Source organism: Babylonia areolata, chromosome 12 (assembly GCF_041734735.1).
Source record: "Babylonia areolata isolate BAREFJ2019XMU chromosome 12, ASM4173473v1, whole genome shotgun sequence".
In the NCBI taxonomy this organism is placed as follows: Eukaryota; Metazoa; Mollusca; class Gastropoda; order Neogastropoda; family Buccinidae; genus Babylonia; species Babylonia areolata.
This window is the reverse complement of record NC_134887.1, coordinates 16,449,921-16,457,420: the sequence shown is the minus strand read 5'-3', so window position 1 is coordinate 16,457,420 and position 7,500 is coordinate 16,449,921.

Below are 7,500 nucleotides of genomic sequence, written 5' to 3'. Positions count from 1 at the left end.
GCTAGGAAAGATTACAGCCCTGTCACGTATAGTCCGAGAACAAAGTACATTTCAACTAGATCATCGTTATCGTCATTGTCGTTTATTCTTGTCTTCTTTTTTTTTTTTTAAGAAAAAAATGATTCGCCTTACATATTGTTTAGCTCTGGATAGACAGCCTAATATTCGTTAATACACATGAAAAAGTAATTACTGATTAATCAACAAACAAATAATCAAATGATAGGCAAAAATAAACAGCAAATAAATGAAAAAACAAATAAATAAAATAATTTAATGAATAGATGATTGATTCAATAAATAGACTAAATCTATCAATACGAATGAATGAAATGCAGCATACATTCAGAACGAGTGGATTAAAGTAGACTTGTAAACAACAGAATGAACAGAATACGTAAAAGAAATCATAATGAATAAATAAATAAATAGAATAATAAAAAAAGAAGAAGAAGAAATGATAACTCCACCATGACCGTTTTCACGCTATCGTTTCATGAGGGATGAATTCACCGACATTTTTGTTTCCTTTTTTTTTCCTTTTCAAATCTTTCTTTTTCTCGAACACAATTACACAGAAAATACTTCACACACTCAGCATCAGCTGAAAGAAACCTAGTTACAAACATGTGCCCAAGAGACAGGATTACGAACAAGCAATCTGTTCTGTCCCTGGCACTGGCAGCGAACTGAGTGCTTTTTTTTTATTCTCGCTTCCTGGAACAGCTCTCGATCAAACTCCGTCCACGTGAAGAATCAGTGTCCGTCTGAACCGATGTACGACAACACTCACGATGGTGATGTGTACTTTTCGTGTTCGGCCTGAAACTGTTTATCGATTGGGAAGATAGGCAATGCAGTTACGGTTCAGAATAAGAAAGTCTATTGTATGAAAAAACAACAACAAACAAACAAACAATAAAAACATGAATAAATCAAATATCATATAATAATAATAATAATTCATAACTTTTCTACGGCGCGATATCCAGTACTAGTGCTGCTCAAAGCGCCTTACATCATCGAGCCAGATATAAGCATAACATAAAACATTACAACAGCTCAACCCAATGCGTTCACAGAATGAATAATTAAAAAAAAGCATAATCCACCAAACAATAAAAATATCAAGTAAATAATGCTTAGATTAAAAAGAAATACATTCCTTAAAAACACACATTTTTAGAGACACACATGCATGCGCGCGCACACTCACACTCACACACACACACACACACACACACACACACACACACACACGCACGCACATGCAGGCGCGCGCGTACGCCCAGACACATTAAATATATCAACTGCACTAAAACAGGAATACGGGAGTATGAATATCTCTAGCATAAAATCTATGTGACGAACAGACTTTGGACTATCTATCAAAATCAAAACAAATCAAAAATACACTCTGATACAGTATCTAAACAAGAATTGTTTCATGGTTCTACCTGACCTTATGCAGAAAGCAAAAATCGCGCAGCTGATATTCACTTGTTCTGCTCAGCTTCGGGTTGATTGGAAACGTTGTGAATCGGTATTTTGTATTATTGTATTTCTTTTTATCACAACAGATTTCTCCGTGTCAAATTCGGACTGCTATCCCCAGGGAGAGCGCGTCGCTACACTACAGCGCCACCCTTTTCTTTGTATTTTTTTTTTTCCTGCATGCAGTTGTTTTTTTTCCTATCGAAGTGGATTTTTCTACATAAATTTGCCAGGAACAACCTTTTTGTTGCCGTGGGTTCTTTTACGTGCGCTAAGTGCATGCTGCACACGGGACCTCGGTCTTTCGTCTCTTCCGAATGACTAGCGGTCCAGACCACCACTCAAGGTCTAGTGGAGGGGAGAAAATATCGGCGGCTGAGGCGGGATTCGAACCAGTGCGCTCAGATTCTCTCGCTTTCTAGGCGGACGCGTTACCTCTAGGCCATCACCGTCCACTGATATGATAAGCTGTTGTCTTAAATAAATAAATAAATAAATAAATAAATAATCTCTGAGGTGGAATCAAACCAAGATTGCTTTCCGTGGCTCTAGTTGACTGAAAGTGCAGTACAAAGCAACAATCACAGAGCTGACATTTACGTTTCGTGTTCGGTCTGAAACTGCTATCGATTTAGAAGACTCGCAAAGCAGTTGATACAGATGTAAGCTGTCGTTACAATCTTGTCTGATAACAGTACAGAAACAGCATTTGTTTCATGGCGTCGACAGTGAGCTTGTCTCTCATTTTTCTCTGCTTCCAAACGGGAGCTGGTGGTCTGTTTCCGGGATACAGATACTGATAATGATGCCAAAATACACACTGATAGAAGACAGAGAGTACAGATTTGCATTATGAAAACAACAACAGCAACAAACATACATACAAACCCAACAACAACAAAAACCCACTTTGGCTGACTTTGCTCCACCTTGTGTCTCCAGTGTCAGAGATTGCAGCTCTTTATCTTCTCCTCTAAGTGGAACCTCACGGGACTAAAACATCCCGAGCATGAATGTCTAGGCAGAAACATCGTTTTTTTCTCAATTCTCAATTCTCAGCTCAATTCTTAGCTTAGGGCAAAGGGAGGGGAAAAAACTAGAAAACGCAATGTTACATAATAAGAAGTAAGTGGTAAGAAACATCGTTTTTTCTCCCAAACATTCTCATTGGCTAAGGGGCGGGAGAGAGGTACAGAAACTATAGAACATGCAATGTTACGTAAGTAGAAGTAAGCGTTCCAGACTTGGACATCTGAGTGGTCCTCCTGGCGATTATCTGGGACAGCCCCGATCGTTCACATGACAAATGGGTCTGTGTCTGCACACTGATGTGCGAACACCACCACAGACCTGTGATTTAGCCTACTTCTTGTGTTCGGCATGAAACAGTTATCGATTGGGAAGTTTTTCCAGACCAGCTGAGGTTTGGAAGAGAAACTGTTTTCATAAAAGTAACGGCTGAGACGGTATTAAAACTGTGTTTCAGTCATGGAAGTGACTTTGAGATTGTTTCTCATTTTCCCTGATCAGGAAGCGGGTGTCTGTGAATTGTTCCTGATATACAACACTGATGTCGATGCCAACATGCATCATGGCTGGCAGAGAAAATTACAGTTCTGACGTATCGTCTTACAGCTCGGGAGACAGTGTTGGTTTATTGTGAGGGAGGGCCAGAAAGTAGAAAATGCAACGTTACATAAGTAGAGGTAAGCGTTCCAGACTCGGTCATCTCAGTGGTCCTCCGGGCGATTATCTGGGACATTCCCGGTTGTTCACGTGACAAACGGTAGTCTGTATGCACACTGATGTACGAACAACACTGCAGACCTGTGGTTTACTTCTTCTGTTCGGCCTGAAACCGTTATCGATTGCAAAGTTTGCCCCAGCTATGGAGGTACGAAAGAGAAGCAGTTTTCACAGAATAACATGTGGGACGGTATCAAAACTTTTGTTTTTCAAGGAAGTGAATTTGAGATTGTTCATCTTTTTTTTTTCTTTACAGCAGACGTGTTTCTGTGGGTTATCGTTGTGGTACAACCGATGTCAACGCAAAAACAAAAATAAATAAATAAATATCATGACAAGTGGCAGAGTTTTTATGTTTGACAGAGAGTCTTAACAAAATCAAACCTGGCAGACAGTGCAGGTTTACCATGGAAAAATAACAACAAAAAGACACACTTTGGCTGACTTTGCTGCAACTTGTGTTTCCAGTGTCAGAAATTGTTGCTCTATTTTGTTCTCTTCTAAGTGGAACTTAACGGGACTAAAACATCCCGAGCATGAATGTCTAGGCAGAAACATCGTTTGTTTGTTTTTTTTCTCAACCATAACATTCTTAGCTTAGGGAAAAGGGAGGAGGAAAAACTAGAAAACGTAATGTTACATACGATGAAGTAAGTGGTAAGAAACATCGTTTTTTTCTCCCAAACATTCTCATTGGCTAAGGGGCGGGAGGGAGGTACAGAAACTATAGAACATGCAATGTTACGTAAGTAGAAGTAAGCGTTCCAGACTTGGACATCTGAGTGGTCCTCCTGGCGATTATCTGGGACAGCCCCAATCGTTCACGTGACAAATGGGTCTGTGTCTGCACATTGATGTGCGAACACCACCACAGACCTGTGATTTAGCCTACTTCTTGTGTTCGGCCTGAAACAGTTATCGACTGGGAAGTTTTCCAGACCAGCTGAGGTTCGGAAGAGAAACTGTTTTCATAAAAGTAACGTCTGAGATGGTATTAAAACTGTGTTTCAGTCATGGAAGTGACTTTGAGATTATTTCTCATTTTCCCTGATCAGGAAGCGGGTGTCTGTGAATTGTTTCTGAAATACAGCACTGATGTCGATGCCAACATGCTTCCTGGCAGGCAGAGAAAATTACAGTTCTGACGTATCGTCTCACAACTCGGGAGACAGTGTTGGTTTATTGTGAGGGAGGGCCAGAAAGTAGAAAATGCAACGTTACATAAGTAGAAGTAAGCGTTCCAGACTCGGTCATCTCAGTGGTCCTCCGGGCGATTATCTGGGCCCTTCCCGGTTGTTCACGTGACAAACGGTAGTCGGTATGCACACTGATGTACGAACAACACTGCAGACCTGTGGTTTACTTCTTCTGTTCGGCCTGAAACCGTTATCGATTGCAAACTTTGCCCCAGCTATGGAGGTACGAAAGAGAAGCAGTTTCAGTTTCAGTTTCAGTTGCTCAAGGAGTCGTCACTGCGTTCGGACAAACCATATACGCTACACCACATCTGCAGATGCCTGACCAGCAGCGTAACCCAACGCGCTTAGTCAGGCCTTGAGAAAAAAAACAAAAAAACAAAAACAAAAAACAACAACAGGGGAATAAATAATAGATAAGCTTACATAAATAAATAAATAAATGAATAATAATTATAATATAAAAAAAGGTAGTAGTAATAATAATAGTAATACTAAGAGAAGCAGTTTTCACAGAATAACATGTGGGACGGTATCAAAACTTTTGTTTTTCAAGGAAGTGAATTTGAGATTGTTCATCTTTTTTTTTTCTTTACAGCAGACGTGTTTCTGTGGGTTATCGTTGTGGTACAACTGATGTCGACGCAAAAACAAAAATAAATAAATAAATGAACATCATGACAAATGGCAGAGTTTTCATGCTTGACAGAGAGTCTTAACAAAATCAAACCTGGCAGACAGTGCAGGTTTACCATGGAAAAATAACAACAAATACACACACTTTGGCTGACTTTGCTGCAGTTTGTGTTTCCAGTGTCAGAAATTGTTGCTCTATTTTGTTCTCTTCTAAGTGGAACTTAACGGGACTAAAACATCCCGAGCATGAATCTCTAGGTAGAAACATCGTTTTTTTCCCCACCAATACATTCTTAGCTCACGGGGAAGGGAGGGGGGGATGCAATGTTACATACGATGAAGTAAGTAGTAAAAAACATCGTTTTTTCTCCCAAACATTCTCATTGGCTAAGGGGCGGGAGGGAGGTACAGAAACTATAGAAAATGCAATGTTACGTAAGTAGAAGTAAGCGTTCCAGACTTGGACATCTGAGTGGTCCTCCTGGCGATTATCTGGGACAGCCCCGATCGTTCACGTGACAAATGGGTCTGTGTCTGCACACTGATGTGCGAACACCACCACAGACCTGTGATTTACTGTCCGAGTTCCGCCCGAAAATGCCATTGATCGGGGCAGAGAGGTGGGGGTGCTGAGGTCCGGTGGAGATGTCGTTATCGTCATAGCAATGGTTGTGAGGTTGGAAGAAATGGGTGATGGGGGTAGGACGGGTGGATGGGGGAATGAAAGAAAGAAAGAAAGAGAGAAAGAAAGAAAGAAAGAAAGAAAGGTGGAAAGTGAGGATGGAAAAGGAAAGAGGCAGGACGGGAAAAGGAAAGAAGGAAGTAAATAAAGAAAGGAAGTAAGGAAGGAAGGAAGGAAGAAAAAGAAAGAAAAGAAGGATGAAAGAAAGAAAGAAAGAAAGAAAGAAAAATCACTTTGCCATGGGGAAGTACAATTGATAAACATCGATCAATTTCCATGCTCCAACTTTTCTTTTTCATTGTAAAGAAAGGATTTTTGTTTGTTTGTTTCCTTAAAAAACAACAACACACACACCAGAATTTATCTTAAAAAAAAGATCACAATCAGCACAAGTAGAAAGAAACAACATTAGTCTCCAAAACATCGTCAGCAGCTAAAAGAGAAAGCCCCCCCCCTCCCCCCTCCCTCCCTGCACCCTCCCCCCCACCCCCCCACCCCCCACCCCCACACACACACGCACACACAGCCCTTCCTCCCCCAAAAACCCCAAACCTCAAAATGCAACCTTACGAGAGCAGCGCCTAAATTATCCCGACTTTTTGACAGCTCATCGGTTTGTAGGGACGATGTGGAGGTGACAGCCCGATCATTAAGGTGACAAATCAGCGACTGGCAGCGCCGATGTATGAACAGCAACTCGCAGAACGTGTGATTTATGTCACGTGCTCTGCCTCAAACTGCCACTGATTGGACAGATCTGTGAAAAAGGGCCCGGGCTCTCAGAGGACGTCGTTACTGTCGTAAAACTAGGAAGCAAGCAGGCAAGCACTTAGTACGGAAGTGGGTAAGAAGGAAAGAAAAGAAAAGAAAAAAAAATAAGGAAGGAGGGAAGGAAGGAATGGAAAAAAAAAGAAAAAAAAAACGAAGGTAGGAAGGAAGGAAGGAATGGAAAGAGGGAAAGAAAGAAACACACGGATGAAGGAGGAAAAGAAAAAAAAGAAAGAAAGAAAGAGATAGAGAGAGCGGGTGATAAAAAAAAGAAAAGAAAGAATAAATGAACGAAAGAAAGACAGAATGAAAGAAAGGAAAAGAAGAAAACAAAGAAAAGAAACGAAAACAAAACAGAAGAAAAAGAACACCATTGCGCTAAGGAAAAGTGAATAACATTATCCACTGATTACCATGCTCCCATATTCATTTTATTGTGCAAAGGAACGGAACTGACAACAACATCAACAGCAACATAAATAACAACAACATCAACAACAACAACAATAACAACATCAATAACAGCAACAGAAACATCAACAACAACAGCATCAACAACAACAATATCAACAACATCAATAACAACAACATCAATAACAACAACAGAAACATCAATAACAACAACAGCATCAATAATAGCAACAACAACATCAACAACAACATCAATAACAGCATCAACGACAACAGCAATAACAACAACAACAACATCAATAACAACGTCAACAACATCAATAACAACAACATCAACAACAACAACATCCTCAATAACAACATTATCAATAACAAAAACATCAATAACAACAACAACATCATCAATAACAACATCACCATTAACACCCTCATCAATAACAACAACAACATCAATAACAACAACAACATCAACATCAACAACAACAACACCATCAATAACAACAACACCATCAATAACAACATCAATGACAACAACATCATCAATGACAACATCAGCAACAGCAACAA